The following is a 17,558-nucleotide window of genomic DNA, read 5'->3' as shown; positions in this document are numbered from 1 at the left end:
AGAAGCTTTACATATGGCATGTTCTCTCATGAATATGATTTCTTTCATTTAAAAGCCATTTTTAATTTTTAGAAAATTGAAATATGGTTCACCAACTGAATCTTATGATTTTCTCCGGACAGGCAATGCTATCTTAGGAGCCACCTTCATAATTTGGGATAGTGTGAAAACTGAAATACCAGTTTCAGATCATACAAGGACTACCAGATTTTGTTCTCACTGATATCATGACTGTTGTACTAGCAAAAAAAAATGATGCAATATAACCTGATTGCATAATAATTCTTTTGAAGAAGATTATACTAAAAGGGATTTAATAATATGTGAAATCAAGCACTATGTGAAATAGCCATAGAGAAATCACATGAAACTGTAGCACTGCCCAGAATATTTCTGTAAGGTCAAAGCAAAGGTTGAATTTATGTGCCACGGAAACAGTGTCAAATGAACTTTGAGATTTTAAAGTTGTTTGAACTGTAAACTCAGTGAAACTAAGAGAGGAGAGAGAAGCATGCTCACACCCTATTCTACTCACATGACAGGATATGGAATGACCTCCTGGATTTTAGGACTGAGTCTGAGGAAAAAAAAAAATTAAATCTACTTGTAACCACAAATCACAGGATTAACTCCAAATTAAATACTGTAAACCTATAAAATCAATATGGATGCAAACCAGAAGACTCAAACTGATTATATTACAATAATTTATTTAGGGTAACTTCTCTTTACTGTTCCTTCCACATAAAAGCTGCTGATTTTATATTCCTTATAAGCAGAGCTTTCATCTTAATGGATGTATTATTTTATTAAGGAATGTACCTTTTTTTTTTTAATTTTAATATGCAAGCTTGTCCATCAAGCATATTTTTATTGTGCAGGGTGCAGAATATTTGACTTACAGGCATTTTGATACATGTGGTATTTAATTTCAGTTTCATTATGAAATGTAATAACCACTGTCAGTGTCAGAACTTGACACTTCACGCTGGATATCCTACTGCTCCTAAATGAAGATTTATTATTATGTGTAATTAAGCCGGTAAATAAAAACATGTGGTCTTTCATTTTCTGATGTATGCTATAGAAGGGTGAAAGTCTTAAGTTTCCCAAAGACAAATATTGGTACAAAAGATCAAACCCACCACTGCTAAATACAGGATTTATGATGCCATTGATAAATAAAGTGTACATCAAAAGAATTAGCAAAAATAATTAAAAAAGAAATCCCCTTCCCTCAACTCATAAGTGGAAGGAAGAGGGAATGGCTTCAAAAGAAAACTATAGCGTACCATTAGGGATTCTAATTGCTACATCAAATTACAAAGGCAAGTACCTCATTAAAAATTCCTTTAAAAATTCATTTATTTCTATACTATAAAAAAATACATGTATAGCAAGTATATAGAAAGTTATGATCCTGATAGTGTTTTGGTGAATCACTTAGACTTAAGCTGGATGATTGTGTAACATAAAATGTAATAACAATGACTAACACAGGTCTTTTTTCGAGTGTAAACCCTCAAATTATTATTAACCCAGTAGTATTATTTTTTGGATTTTTTTTCTCACTGACACTCACTCTGCAGTAATTATGAGTACCTTGATATTTTACAGACAATCCAGTACAATTTGCTTTATTGAAGTGAATAAAGTTGATGGGGGCATGATTCTTCTACCTGTACATAAATCAATGAATTTAAAAACTCCATGGACTCTCTCTTCTTTCATATACGGTGAGAGTACCCCCCCCCCCCCATTTGGAATTTCCATCATTCCATCTTGTGTTTGTTGTCTCTCATCCTGTCCTGGTGCATGTCTGAGAAAAGTCTGACTCCACCTCCTCTGCACCTTATGTTTCAGTAGCTACAGGCAGCAATGAGATGTCCACTTACCTTTCTCTTCTTAATGCTGAATAAAAACAGTTCCCTCAGCCTTTTTGCATATGTTAAGTTTTCCAGTCTCCTGATTATGCTGGCTGTTAGCTGGATTTGCCTCTGTACGTTATTGTCTTTTTTATACTGAGGTAGCCCAAAACCTGATATCCGTCAAGACTCCACACACGCAGGTCTCTGGTGCAGAGACAGTTAAATAACAAACTGAATTCCAATAGCAGTTTAGAAATCTGGTTTAATATGTGATAACAATTTTTACGTTTTTATTTAATCCTGTAAATGTGCCATACAGAATCCTTTTCTATCTAATGCATGATGGATCCCACAGTGCTGTCTGGTCATTGGTGTCCTCAGACGAGCATGCCTGTCCTTGTGGAGTGTTAGGCCATGGACATTGCAACAGATGGAGGAAGGAAGCAACTCCCTAGCTCACTATGGTCTTGCTTCAAAGATGAATATTTGTACAATCGCATTGACACTGACGGAACTATGGCAAAGCAATAACGTTAAAATTGTCATAGTAGTTGGACAAAGCCCATCTTGACAAGAATCCTGTTTCTAAAAGTGGCTAATAGTGTCTACACAGGGAAAGAGCAGAGAAAAGTCCCAGGGTATATCTCCCACCAAAATGTCCTCCTAATACATGAAAAGGGGGAAATATTGCATTAACTCCTTGTAAAACTGTTGAAATAATTTCTCTAAGAAAAAAAGGTTTCTTTATAGTCAGAATTGGAACTCTACTGAAGACCTTTCAGTAGATTTGTCTGGCAATTTATCTCCATAACTCTTCATCAGGAAATGCCAGTTCATCTGGAATGAAGATTGTTACAGAAACACACCTTTTCCAAATTTTTTTTTTTAAACTTAGGCTGGACTTTTGGAGAACACTAGAATGAGATGGGTCATCTCCAACTTAATCATACAAGATATTTTTAGCTAAGGATGCAATTCATCTACCCTAACTTTCGATGTCTAAAAGGTAAATATCAAAGTCTGGGCTACTTACCCTAGAAACCGCCTCTAGAAGGAAGTTCATTTTATACTAGAATTGGTATACAGCATCAGTCAGATGAATCAGCACGTCTCTACTTTTCTCCATTGATTATATAAACAGCCAAGGTTACTAGATCAGACTCACAAGTAAAATTTTAGATGTCTGAAATTAAGAGAAGTGAATATCAGTCTAAGTGTCCCAAATTCCAGTCACTACTGCAGAGTACATGTTTATTTCCACCAAAAAGAGAGATCTTTGGGAGATCTGTCTTTCTAATTAAAAATAAAATATGTTGAAAGTGGTTTTGTCTAGCACCAAAAAAAACGCTATTTTTGGAATCTTAGAGTGTGGGGGATGAAAAAGTTATTTTTTTTATATTAATCTGTCACACACTTAGGCTTTGGGCCAGTAAATTTGCCAGAGCATCTTCTAATTTTTAAAAATACAGAAGCATTGAGACACTAAGATCACCTAGCTCTCTGTATTAGTAACACAATGTTATGAAAATAAAGTTCCTTTCTTTTTCTGCATTAGCACATTATCATATGAGCTTACTGACTACAAGGCAGTGCCAGTAAAACACGATTTTATCATTTACAATAACTTTTTTACTATATAAATATGATACAGTGCTAATAAAATGTAATGGAAAATTGTGGTGATGATACATTCCTCATTCCTAATATCAGGATAAAACCTCTGCAAATGGAGCTCTTAGAAGATGCATGGGAAGAATATTCTATTTGTGGCTGCAATGTCGGCTGCAAGAGTAAAGTGAGGTTGCTAAAGCAAGTGTTCAGCATTGACAGGTGAAGCATCAGTCTGATGGTTGATTGTGTCTTTTGCATGCAGCCACCATAACTTGTTAGGAAAATGTTTTAGCTAACTCTGAGTGCAGCAGCTGTTGTTGCCAAAGATCAGCAGCTATACTAAAGTGATGCCAGATGCCTATCTTGTGGCCTATAATTCAATTGATTTATTTAAACTACTGTCAAAAATAGGTATGCATTTTTTCCTGATAATTTTAAATTCTCAGTTTCTCATTAACTGTTTAATGTGATTTAAAAACAAAAACCAGTGATGGAAACAGTGAGAATGAACACTCATGCAAAAATTAAAAAATATTTTGCAATTGATAGCTCCCAGGAGAATCTCAGGTTACTTGCACTATCCATTGTATCTTTTAAAAGAAGTAGGTAAGAAGCACAATTTGCAGCAAATGCAGGTTTGCCCAAGTTACACTCCAGGACACTGCTGTCCAGCAATAGGCTTAGAAATGTGCAACAGGAATAAGAAATTATTCCATGCACATGTACAGTAATTTGCACAATAAAGGCCTTTGGATTCTAGCCTATGCTAGAATTGAGAGCCACACAGTGAGGTAGATAAGTGTTGTGCTGACTTTATAGATGGTGGAACTTAAGTACAGAAAGTCCAAGTGGCTTTGCAGAAACCCATGCAAGAAGCCAAAACAAACCAGAAACAAAGCCTTTGTTTTTCTGGGGCCCAGTCCCATGCTTTAAATAGAAAATGTTCAATCCTGTGACAACATCTTCAGTCTGAGCACAAAACAGACCCCAAAGATTTTCTAAGCCCAAAATGGGTGTCTTGTTTTGAAAGATGTGTCCCTGAAGGGCAGCAGCAGATTGTGAACGTTTCAATGAGGTCACTTGCCTCTCAGGAACACAAGGGCAAGCTGTCTTTGTGACTGAATTAGGTTTAGGCTAGGAAAGCAGCTTGGGCTAATCACAAGGCTCCCAATGTGCACAACTGCTGCATCTGCAACATTTGCTCTCACTCATTTAACTTCCAGTTCAGGGGAGGCCTATCTGCATCAGGAGTTTGTAAAGGCATCTGCAACCCAAAGCAAACTGCTACTGTTCAGATCAAAGTTTTCCTCCTGTTTCAAGCTGAGCAGCCTTGATTACTGACTGTGGGCGCTGCCAAGTTTAGTGCTCTGTGTATCTGATCACTTGATATGATTATCTAATTCCAGAAATGCTGTCAACCCACAGAAGAAATCTCTTGCTTTGGAGAAAAAGGGGTGATCATTAGTTTCAAGTTTTGGGATCTTTCTCATTATTTACTGACTCAGGGAAGATTTTTATCAGTAGGTCAGAGAAATATTGGTGCGGGGCCTTGCACTGCATATTAATGTGTGTGGACATGTTCTTCCAGAATGCCACCATTTTGCTAATTGTAGCAGCTTGAATAAGATTTTCAGAAATTTTTACTTTACTAATGAGATCAGGCTTTATTTAGGTAAAAAAGAAATCTGTCTTTCACTATTAGTCTTTTTATAACTTTTTGTTTTAATTCTTTTTATAACTTTCTCAGCTTCTAAATGTACTGAAAATCCAGAACATACGAATTATATGCAGCAGCTCACACTTACAAACATTGTGTAATCATAGGATTCCTGCTATTAATGTGGCCCATGACGTTTAAATGATTTGTGAACTGTGAGCAAACTTCTTACCAATATTACAATGTGTTGTAAAAGTACTTCTCATGGTGGATACTATTTTATAAATTAACTAAAGACTTTATTTTCTGTTTTCCCATGCTGCTAGTGGTGTCTTCAACATTGTGCCTTCTCTCCTACATAGTACAAACCATGTATTATCTAAAAGATATTTCAGCTGTTTATTTTGAGCTCCTTTAGAAATACTAATGTTGGGAAGCAACATAGAAAGAGGTGTAAACCACAATATCTTGAAATGACCCAGACTGCAGCCAGCCTTGTTCACATATATGCTACCTTAACCTTCTGTATATTTCTGTGTAACTTTCCAGTCTTAACTTAGCTTTATCTGAGGATGTGTGTCGATACATCCTTCATTTAGCTCATTTGTCTTTCCAGTTGTAATATATATTTAAGAATAAAAATACTGTCAAACACTCTTTGCCTCTGTGAGAGACTGAAAGAGTTAATGTCTCCAACATTGTGGTGGGGCAAGTTCTGCTTAAAGACAAACCTGCACAGCAAGGAGCCCAGGTGAAAACCCCATCAGCTCAGAGGTCAGCAACAGGAGGGGGAGGGCGTGCTGGAGGGTGCGCAGCTCCCTGTTCTGATGAGCTCTTCTGATACAAAGATCAAACAATGGCCACGTCTGCAGGGAAGGAGAAGTTACTCCACAAAAGACCCCCAAGCCCAAAGGCTCCGAAACTGTTCATTAACCTGACGAGTTTGAGTGCCGACCCGAAGGAGGGGCAAGGATGATAAAAGGACACAAACTGAAGCCCCAGGCGTGCAAGCCCACCGGGACTGGACCCCTCGGCTGACTGGACCCCTCAAGGCTGGACCCAGGACAGGTGAAATCTTTCTCTCTTCCTTTCTCTCTCTCTGTCGTCTTCTCTCTTTCCTTTTCCTTTTCCACAATCTCTACACCTCATCCGTTTCAAGACATAAACCGCTGACCAAGTCTGAGACTAGGAGTGGATCCAGCTGCCCCTGGGCCCTTCTCTGAGGAGGAGTCTGGAAAGCAAGGGGGTCTGCTCTGAACCTCGGGACTCAAAGGGAGGGATCTCCTTATTCCCTGAATTGATGTATACGGCTACATGGTTTACAGAAGTATGGCCAATTCTTATGCCAATTCCTGTTGTGAGAAACCCTGTCACCTACTACCATGCCTCCCCAGTTCCATTTGCTTCTGTCATAAATAAAATCTTTAACTGATCGTTTGGTGTCCTTTCACCTTAATTAGCCCGAGGGAATTTCAAATTAAACACAACTCACTGCTCTGTGCAGTCTGGATCGTGACAGCCTCTACACAGTATGTTGGTCACAGTCTATTCACAGGTTCCTTTGGGAAGCTGTGACCTCACAGCTAAAATTCATGTTTCCATTAGTATCTCACATAAGATAAGCTAAAGCAGCTGGAAATTCCTATGCCATTCCTAAAGTAAAATTTTCTTTTTGCACTCAGTGAACAGAAAGCCAATTAATCCTAAGTGAACTGTAAGCCACTTCCATCTTTGTAGCACAAAACTGTCTGAATTTTAAAATAAATTAACAAAGGGAAAACAGCAAAGTGTCCCTTTTTCTCATTTGATGTCACTTAGTAAACATTCAGAAATGTATTTTGATTGACTCGTTTTCCTTGTACTTTTCCTCACTTATGGTTTCAGTGTCATTGTTCTGTAGCTAATCCACTACTTCAAATCATTTAAACATGAGCTGTGGTAAGAAAGTCCTTAAAAGGAAAGGTTGTCATAAAATTTTTCATTGAAAGGTATCCTGCATTTCCCACAAAATATACAAACTCAGATGTGGAAAGGACGTGCAATGAGATTTAGTGAAAGGAATACCCCGTACTGCCAAACATCCCTGTATCGAAAATCAAGTGGGATTAGACTTTCTCAGAAAATCTCTGCTACTAATTTACAAGCCAGAAAAATACCAGGGTGAATGTGCAGGTACCCTGCATGCCAGTACTGGGTTATAGTGAAGACTGCAAAAACCAGAGCAAGCTACTTGAGACTTTAAAAAATTAAAATCTATTCAAAGCTCAGAGGAATTGTTTGTTGACTGTTGTGTGTTTGAGCAGATTCAATATCCCCACCTTCAAACCAAAGACCTTTTTTCCCAAGAGGCAGATAGCTATTGCCAGCCTAGTTGTAGCTACCTTACTCTGCATGTTTGGGGAAAGAAAATGTAATGTTTTCAAAGAGTTTTCTATTGAATATTTTAAAGGTTTAGGAAGAACACCACTAATGCAGAAGACATTTGGCTTTTTTTTTTTTTTTTTTTAAGTGTTTGAGAAGATCAGCAAAGGTTATCATTTTTCTTTCCATAAGCCCCTACAACTCACTACTCCAAAGATGCATCGTCAGTAGAAAAAGAAGAAAAACCTCCACTAGTTAAACTTTCTATTAAAAAAAAGGTTTTGTTTCCTTTCTGAAAAGGAAATCAGAAAAAAACCCTGTCCAGCTTTGTACAACTTGATGGATAGATGAGCTTCAAAGGGAAGATAAAAGATTACTGATAACAGACAGCAAACAGATGCATCTTTACATTGCTGGGATTTTAGCTGTGACCCTGAGGTTTAAGTTCATGTTGCCAAATATATCTCTTTTAATGACAGTAGTAGAAGATATATAATTTATCTACCATTCTTACTCCCTTTCTCATGTAATAATACATCAAGTATTTTGTATTTTCTGAGTTCCATTTCCTAAAACAGTGATTTTGATCTAAATGAATTTACATAGGAATTCAGTACCTAACTTCTGTAGGTTTATTTAGAAACCATGGCATAGAACAACTCGTCTTGGCTTGCTGGTGGTCTGCACTTAATCTCTAGATACATCAATAAAATGCTTATGTGATTTGCATGGGTTCATTGCTGTCTAGAAGGAAGGTAATTGCAGTACTTTGAAAGGAAACATGGACAAGTACTTTTCCAGGGGGATATTGTCCAGATCCAGGCCTGCAAGAAAGACAAGAGAAATACCCCTTTCTTTCTTCCACTTTTGTGCTAAGGCAATAAACATGTTGAGTATAAAAAAGTCATGAGAAATGCCACCTGATTCTCATTTGCCATTTGTTTCAATTTCCATATTATTCCTTTCAGTTGGTTATCTTTCAGTCTTTCCCTTTATTCTTTCTTTCTAGTACAATGCTCTCATCTTCTGTCTTTAGATTCTTCTTCCTCCCATTTGCATGCTTTCTTATACATGGTCCCTTTTTCATTCCTTCTCTTTCTGTCATACTTCATTTCCATACCTTGCTTCTTGTTGCATGGCCCGAGAGTTTCTCCTTAATTTTCAGCTGTGGCCCATGATCAACATCAATCCATTTCCTCAGAATCCTTTCCTTACGTTTGCCCGAAATCTCAGTGTGTTTTACCCCTTTGCTGTTCGTCTGGTCTAATTTCTAGACAAAGCAATCATATTGTGTCCGAGCTTCCTTTTCTGTTACCCCTTAGGGTACGTAGGAAGGCTGCAAGAACATCACAGAAAGGATGGCCTTTCACACGAGCTTGTGTGATTTCAAGCCTATAAATCTGGCAGCAGTTCTAAACTCATTTTTTTCTGGGGATCAAGCTCACTTTGGCATTATGGACTTCAAGCCACTTTTAGGGTCAGTTCTATCTATTACACAGGGCTTAGTTGCTTCTTTCAGCTGATACAGCCACCGATGTGGGTAGAAGGAGGCAATCAGTCATACAGATTGACAGCCTAATATGAAGAAAACCACTGCCAAGAATAAAACTTTATGTGCATTATCTGCAGTAGACATCAAGATCATAGAAAAGCAATAGTAACTCTTTAGGAGAAATTTGGGCAAGTCATGGCAATGTCTACTGTTCCAGCACAGCTGCATTTGAAAGCTCAGAGGCAGAGGATTCATATTTTCCTGTACAACAAGGAACGCTTTGCATAGATGCAAGTAGACTCAAAGCTGCAAATACCAGAGCTCTGTTTGGATGGAAGTTCCCTGATGGTTCAGGCTGCAGAAAAGTGGTCCAGGTGTGCCTCTAGACAGCAGGTTTGGGGACAGTAATGAATAGCTCAAAGTGGTTATACCAAAGCCCTTGGTAATTTTCAGAAGTGACACTTGACCCTGTGCATACAGCAAATATGTATCTTGTGTATCTCTAACACCCTCTGTAAATCTTGACGTGGTTAATTGGGTCTTCTGCTTTTTGTAGTGTTCTGAATTTTATTCAGCATGAATATGGTTCAAAAAGACACCAAGAAAATCCTTATAACAAGATCTCCAAACTCTCCATTTATTGCTTTCCAAACACAGCCAGTATTATCCTAGCACTGATACTTCACTGCTCCAGTTAGGAGAGGAGTATTTGAAGTGCCACCTAAACTGGGGCCAAAGGTAAACATAATGAGAGAGATTACTCTGCATGTTGAATAGAATTTGCATTTGTTAATTTTGCTGTCATATCCTGTTACGTGTTTTGTACTTTATACTAAAGCTGCTGTGATATAGTGCCCCATTTACACACTGTGCTTCAGTGTATGGATTCCTGCCTTCAGTACTACGATTTCAGTGCTGCATTCAACCTAAACTCACTGGGTGAGAAGGCAGCCTGATTCAGACTATTGTGACTCTCTTTGGACGGTGAATATATGATTTTGAATTTGGTTTAGAACTTTTCTTTGAATGTAATTTTTACTCCAGTTCTTTCCCTTTTTATTTTTCTCTTATCAGTTACATGGAAAAATATTTCAATCTGCTAAATGTGTCACCATTTTTTAAATGGACTTTGAGTTCTCTGGTTACTATTCCCTCTGAAACTTCTTTACTAGCTGCTTTTGTCACTATGGACTTGGGATAAATTAAATTTTATCTGGTCATATGGGCTACTTCATGCTGTTGATGAAACATTTGATAAGCTTATAGACAAATCCAGGGAAAGATGTGGAAGCCTGTAAGTCAGGCAATGTGACATACAGCTTTTAGCTATTTGATCCCCAGACTGGATCTGTAAAACCAAAGTTAGAAACTTAGGTTCCTGATAAAATTATGAGAAGAGGTAGGCATTTAAGAATCACCTCAGCAATTCAAGCTGAATGAGGAGATGATAAATAGGACATGCTGAACACAGACATGCCCCTGACCTCCCACCACTCCTGTGGAGTTTAAGCATTTGGCTCAGATCTCTTCAGTGCATTTGAGTTCCTTCTCTGTATGGTGAGAAGGCATAGCCGTGGTGTTCCCTTTTGGGCACTACAACAAAACCAGCATATGTTGACGCCTGGGATAACACCCCTCATCTTGTTAGCATATGAGTCTCCTGTCCACCTCTATTGTCAGACCTAGGCCTTTTGAAGAAAGGAATGCAAAGTTCATGGAGCCAAGGCAGGAGAGTTGAAGGAGCATCAATCAGCAGAACAGTCATTGGTGTACTCATTTAAGAATGGGAGTCCTGGATTTTAGTCTTGACTTCCTTTGCTGCTTATACATTTAATGTTAAAGTGAATCTTGGAAATGAAAAGGTACCATATCCCTTTCTGGCCCTGTTTCAGCGAAGGGTGTGGTAGGTAAACCTCTCCTCCACTTCTGTATCCATCTGTCTGTATTGTAAAGATGTCCTTATCTTGATCAGTGGAAGAGATGGATCCTTGAACCTCAGGTCAAGGAATTTTTTCCTAGATGAGTGCATTAATGCCTATCTGTTCTTTAAAGACTGTAGGCTACTCCACCTCTTCCTGGTATTCTGGTGCATTTTATAGAGAAAGCAGCTAACACTACCTTTTACAAAGAGTCTGAAAGGCTAGAATTCATCTGGCTTAATATGGACAGTAGATATCAAAGTCTGAACTAATCGTCTAAGATCCCTTTACAGTCAATGGAGAGAATTGGAAATTTACAGGGTTTTGTGGACACTAAGGCAGAAAATGAGGCTGATGAATGACATCCTGCAACTGTTTCATTGGCCACAAGTGGAGGTGAGGGTGAATATCTCAGCCACAGACATCTAAAGTAAAGAGCCTGCTGCTAAGTGAGATAAATCCCATCCAGAGGATCAAGCATGCCTGCTGGATTATGCCCATGGAGAATCAAAATTACAGGCCTTTCTAGATTGCTGTAGAGTAAGAGTGAAGTACCTAGAAATCTCTAGGTGGTTGCTGAAGTCAGGAAAGTAAGCAGCAGATGAATCTCATTTTTGACTGAAACATCTGAAGTCTGGTTGTTCAAGGTGTCTAAATCCCATTTTGGATCTGGCCTTTGATTACAGTGATAAACCTGGCTATTGCTGAAGTTTAAATGATGGGCTGTCTTTTTTTTTTTTTTTTCCCTGTAAAGGACTTTGCCTTGCTCCTTAACCTCCCCATTCATTTGTTGTTACTGTATAATGCTGTAACTGAATTGCCCTCAGTTCATATATTTTTCTGTGCTTTGTGGTGTCAAAATTAAATGGAGCAAAAAGAAAGAAAACCATCTGAACAAACAAATGCACTGCTATGCTTTGGAAATAGTTTCCCTACACATTACAGATATTCAGAGTTATGATCCTTAAATAGGCAAAGAACACAGACAGAGATGTTTCTGTAACTAATAGGTCATTTTATATCTTCAGTATGAGAATAAATAGCTTCAGTACGAGAATAAATAGCTTAATGGAAAAAGGAAGAATTCCATTCAAAGTAAATTGTGTAAAGATATTTTCACAAATATGAACCAAAGTTGATATGGAAGAACAGTATTACACTAAGATTAACACAATTTATTGTGCTTGCAGAACAGTACACCATTTGTTGGAGGCTTGTTTCAGTGTACTTTAAATTAAAAGCACAGAAAAAGTGCAATGCACACCATCTATCTGTGCGACATCATCAGCAGCATAAGAAAACTATTTCTCCTTTTGGGATCGTCTGATGCATGTCAATTCTTTTAAAGATTCTTAAAAAAAAAAAAAAGAAAAAAGAAAAGCTTGACATTATCCTTACTAAATTAATAAAGACTAGCATTTCCAAGAAGCATAAAGGAGTGGGGACTTCAATCTTTCTGAAACTGGACAAGCAGCTCTTGGATTCTTTTGACAATCCAGTACAAACAGCTAAATCAGCAGGCACTTACAAGTGGTTATAGTGTTTTTCACTTGGATTAGTGAAGGCAGATTAATTTGCTGGAATCATGATTGCTGGCCTAATCATTTAAAAATTTAAAACTAAATATAAAGATCGGATAAAATTCAGTTTAAAAGGAGTTAATTAGCCTCTCTGATCTTCTCCCCAATGTTATTAATTAATCCTTATATTTGACCAGAATTAATGTCCTGTATATAATTTTTGGAAGAGAAAGACAAACATGTATCCAATAGTTCACTTTGTAACTAAAAGTAATTGGTCATTCTTCTTCTGTTCACTGAAGTGTTCCTCATATCATGATGCTATTTGATGACTGGAGCTTGATGTTGGGAAAGAAAGAAAATGAATGGCAGGACAGGCAGATGGATTTTTTCTGTCTGTATAAATTCTTAGGGAATCACTATCTGCATGCAGCTGGATGTGAAAACAGAGAAAGCTTTCCCAGTTTTGCTACCAAGGCAAACCCTGAGCTCAGGTTCTTAAATATTAGTAGCCCCTGGGAGTGCATTCTGGACCCATGCTAAAGGAAAGCTGCTGACAGAGTTCCATGCAGGATTCGACTGTGTGTTGCTCTGTGTGCTCCCTGATCTGTGTGCCTCCTGAGGTGTGTGCTGATACTGCTGGTATGGGGATTATAAGGAAATAATTTCCTTCTCTTTCTCTGAACTCCAGCAGATTATATACACAGGGCTTACTAGTCTGTTTGCATGTGTTCCCCTGTGTGCTTTGAAGTATTATTCCAGTGATAATAATAAAGGAAAACAGATATTGTCTTCCCATTTCAGAATGGTGGCTCTTTACTAGCACTGGTGCAGAAGTGCAGAAGCCTTTTGAGTCAAAAGGAAATCAAATGTAAGTGTTCACTTTTTCTTTCTTTTTTAATGGGTTGATTTGTTCTCCTATGAGTAGTTCGGAGAGAATATCATTGGAGAGGGTGTGAAAAATTGACAGCATTAAATATACCAGATACTGACAGAAATTCACCAGAATTTTTTTCTTTTACTTTATTATCTGATACCTGGCATCCATCTTTGAAGGTTAGTGAGTAGGGTAGTTCATACACATAATCCACCATTTTTAAGGAATGCTTGCTTTAGATGAGAATGTATTATTGAAGTTAGATTACATTTCTTTTAGCCACAGAAGAAAAGTAAAATTATGATATAAACTTAATAAAAACTGAAGTAGCCAAGACAACTTCCCATAAACACTTATTTTTAAGGTTTACGTATCTGGTTCATAAGAGTGTGAGCTGGATTGAAAACAGTAGAAAAATTTGTGTTTGCCTTTTACAGTAACAAAGATAACAGACATGAGGTGTGATCTCAATTTATCTTTTCCCGTTTTAATTAAAAACATCCTGTTATTGGAGATAAATGTCATCTCATCAGAAGGAATTTATGGATAGAAGAAGTGAGACTGTTCCCTGTAACTCTGAGTCAGATGTGATAAAGGATTTACTGTGAAGTGTTATATATATATGTAATGATAATGGTCTTAGTTTCACTGCTTTATGTGCAAGATTTATATACTTTGAAGATACCTCTGATTTAAAAACAATTTAATTTAAAACACATTTTCATACTTTTGGTACCAATAATGCTTTAGAATTGTATTTTCTAGACAGGGTAAGAAACTTGCTTACTTTTCACCACGCTTGCATTTTATCTAGTTTGGAGCACGTAGACCGTGCAACTTGGTGAGAAAAGGGTTGCAAAAGCTGAGTCTGAGCCACTTGTATGTTTCTCTAGTCTATTCCCATAGACTATTATACTATTGAGAGCTTCAACACACATCAGTGTTCTCTAGTAGAATAATTTAAGCTGCCTGCCCAAAGCCCCAAGATATTCTCCCCATCCTTCCACCTCCAGAAGATCTTCTAGATGCTTCATCTTCCCTGGTCAAAGCCACTCTCCATGGGGGCGTCTACAAGATCTGTGGAGGTTCTGCCACGGCTGACAGATCCACATCACTAGGTGATTCCCATATAAAAGAAATCCTTGAAAGATGGCTATAGATCGGGTTCTCTGGGTCCCTGGTTAGATAGTAGTTAGACTTCAGATAAGTCACAGAGCAAATCTCAAACCCAAAAGTGGCCCCCACATACAGATAGGATTTGTGGGCTTCTCTTCAATTGTCATGGCCACCCAATGTCCTTCTGCAAACTGCACGCACTGCTTACAGGGCAGAATAACATCAGGCAGATAGATAGTCAGATATTTGTTAACTGCCTCTAATACAGATCAGCAGCTGCCAACAAGAGGGCCTAGGGCTGTGCCGTTCACCACTGAATACAAAGGGGATGAAATGGGTGATGATGTGATTAGATGCAGTAGTGTCATGCTTGTAAATTCATTCGAGAGCAACAAGATTGAAATTATTAGAAGGTAACATTACCATGCTACTTAGGTCTATACTGTGCTCTGCAGGTACCTAATTAAAAAGCAGCCAGAGTTGGACAGATGAATCCCACTGATGTAACTTAGGATGTGTGTTACAGTTTTCCCTCTGCATATGGACTCACAGAGGATGCGGGCTCTGTACAGCCCCGAGGTGCAGAACCGAGTTTTTTGGCTCATATTGTAGAAATACTGTTTTGAAGTCCCAGTGTTAGCAAAGTTTTTATAAGTTGTGTACAACATTTGTGCTCATATTCATAAACACCAGAGAGTCTATTCAAATACAACTACTTTAAAAATACATTTCTGAACATATTGCTGTTGAGGTCAGGAGTTAAAACCAAATATAAATTTGAACCCTACACTGCCTAAGTGAGTCATTTCATTAAACTTCATGAACTGTATGAGTATCAGAAACATTTCTACCAGTTGAACTAAAACCTAGAAAAGGTCAAAAGTAATTTATGTTACAGTTTTATCTAAGTGAGAAACAATTTTTATATGAGGCTCTTCCACCCCTCCCCTTTGACAGTTGAGTACCGGTAAATCTGAGCAGCAATAGCTATCCCCTGCTCCACAAGTGCTGGAGTGCAGCCTAGCCTTTCTTATGACACAGCAGGGAGTTGAGACTTGGAGCAAAATATTCTGTAAATTTTCACACAGTTTCCCTTTTTATTATACAGCTACCATAGTCAGAGAAGCTCAGAAGCCAGCAGGATATTAGCTTGGCTCGACTAAATTACAGGGAAAGATAAAAATTTTGCCCAGTGAATTTGCTTACAGTGTAAACCAGCACAACATTTGTCTCAATATTTGTCTCTATACTAGTAAACAAAATGTAGTCACACCATAAGCCTGACACAGACATGTAATCATCAATACTGTGACCATGGTCTCTGGCATGCTTTTGATTTGGGTCAGCTAGTGTATTTGCAGGCCAAGCCTATTCTGGTATTCAGGATGGACCAGGACCCGCTCCCATTATGCAGTTTGGATGACCCTACCCTACAAACAGGGGATCAGGGGAGGCTAACTGCATGAAAGAGATATTTTGCTGTTGCAGCTGCAATTCAAGGAATAAAAACACTCTCTGGACTTTTTTTGTTTTAGAATTAAGCAATTTGTCTAGCAGTTTTACTCCCCAGCAGGAGAGGTAGAGGAACAGGGGTTCCTCTTGTGTCTTGAATGGCAGTGTCTCCAGAGGGAAATCCTCCAAACTCCACCCAGACTCTCTATAACAGTTCAAGCCAAGCTTTTCCTAGGCAAATGGAGGTTTTCCAACTTTGAATGGCAAATCATTTTCCTTGAGTCATGCTGCGTGTTCCAGTGCTCTATGGGTAAATGGGCAAGGGTGCCATCTGTTTGTAGCCAGGCACGACAAGTCCCAGTCCAGGGCCAGGGACCCCTGTGAGCCAGCTAACTCTGACCCATCTCTCCAGCCTGAGTGATGGAAGAGCTCCCGTTCCGCCTGCCTGCATTCACCTGGAGCTAACCCAGTGTTCATGCTGTTCCTCTCCCCATCGCACACAGGGGCCCCCTGCCAGGGACGGTGTCTTGGAAGCACTCACCAAGGCTGTGGTGGAACAGGGACCATTGGCCTCAGACCTGACGTTGGGCTGTAGGCAATACATGGTGCTTTCTTCTTCTCTCCCTTCTATTTCTCCAGATTGTATTGGTAGCTGACTTTTTTTTTTAATGTGTAATGGTCTCATCTGTATTTCATGCCTATTGGATTTCCTCCATATGTTGATCACAAATCAAAATTAACAAACTGGTGCATTCCAAATAGGAGATGAACACATACCTACCCCAAGATAAATATCTCAGGAACAGCACCATTGCAACACTGGGTGCAGCAGCAATCCCACTTTTACCAGTCATGCTATTACACTCAGAATATTGTTTATGGGCAAAGAGGAAGCACACCCTGCATATATGCATATACAGTCAAGAATTTATTACTAGTATAACTGAAATCTTAAGAATCTAATCATTACATAATTAATCCATGTCTAATTGTTACAGAAAAAGAAACATAATAATAAAGTTAGAATACTTCTATATAGAAAAGATCTCAATAATATAGTTGAAATAATTTTATACACACTTCTTAGTTTCTACCCCTTCTCCTGGTGGTATGTTCACCCTCCCACTGTTCTGATCCTAAGGTAGGTAGTTTCATGCTGGTTGAGGTGGTGGTGATGGTGATGTTACAGTGAGTTACCAGCATCTGGTGTCTTTTGCCAAATGGATTATTATGTGCATGTTGCTGGTTTCTTCTCCTTACTCCAGGATCCACGTGGGGTCACATTTATGTGTTTGCTAACACACTTTTACACCTTGTTGTTCATTGGCCTGCAGCTCTGTATTACATCCAAGTACAGTGTATATTGTGGCTTTTATGTATGTTAGATATTATTTCTTTGTTTTGTTTGTTACTCATAAAACTAGTTTTGTCCAGCTCCAAGTCTGCATTTCTTTAACTGCCCATGGGGGAGTTGTTTGTAGTTGAGGGGTCTCCAGTGCCAAGCTTGTGCCCCATCTCTTATCATCCCATGCCTGTACTGCTTTATGCTGTACCCGGTGTCTCTGCTTCTAAGGCCTCTGCTATCATACTGGACTTGTGTTTCTTTACACGACATCATTTTGTTAGAGCTATAAAAATCGCATTCTCTACAGAATAATTGTTTGTTACTGCTAGCTATATAAGAC

At 38.4% G+C, this 17,558-nt stretch overlaps 1 long non-coding RNA gene across 1 annotated transcript in view; it reads left to right on the top strand.

Moving 5' to 3' along the window:
* Nucleotides 1-13,060: 13,060 nt before the first annotated feature.
* Nucleotides 13,061-17,558, top strand: part of LOC138683873 (uncharacterized) — a 446,426-nt gene continuing 441,928 nt past the window's right edge. The window contains exon 1 of the long non-coding RNA XR_011323349.1: nucleotides 13,061-13,299. This is a non-coding gene — a long non-coding RNA (uncharacterized lncRNA). The remainder of the gene's footprint in view (nucleotides 13,300-17,558) is intronic.

This window comes from Haliaeetus albicilla, chromosome Z, assembly GCF_947461875.1.
Source record: "Haliaeetus albicilla chromosome Z, bHalAlb1.1, whole genome shotgun sequence".
NCBI classification, from domain to species: domain Eukaryota; kingdom Metazoa; phylum Chordata; class Aves; order Accipitriformes; family Accipitridae; genus Haliaeetus; species Haliaeetus albicilla.
Note: the sequence above shows the minus strand (reverse complement) of the source record. Positions and strands in the feature narration are given on the sequence as shown.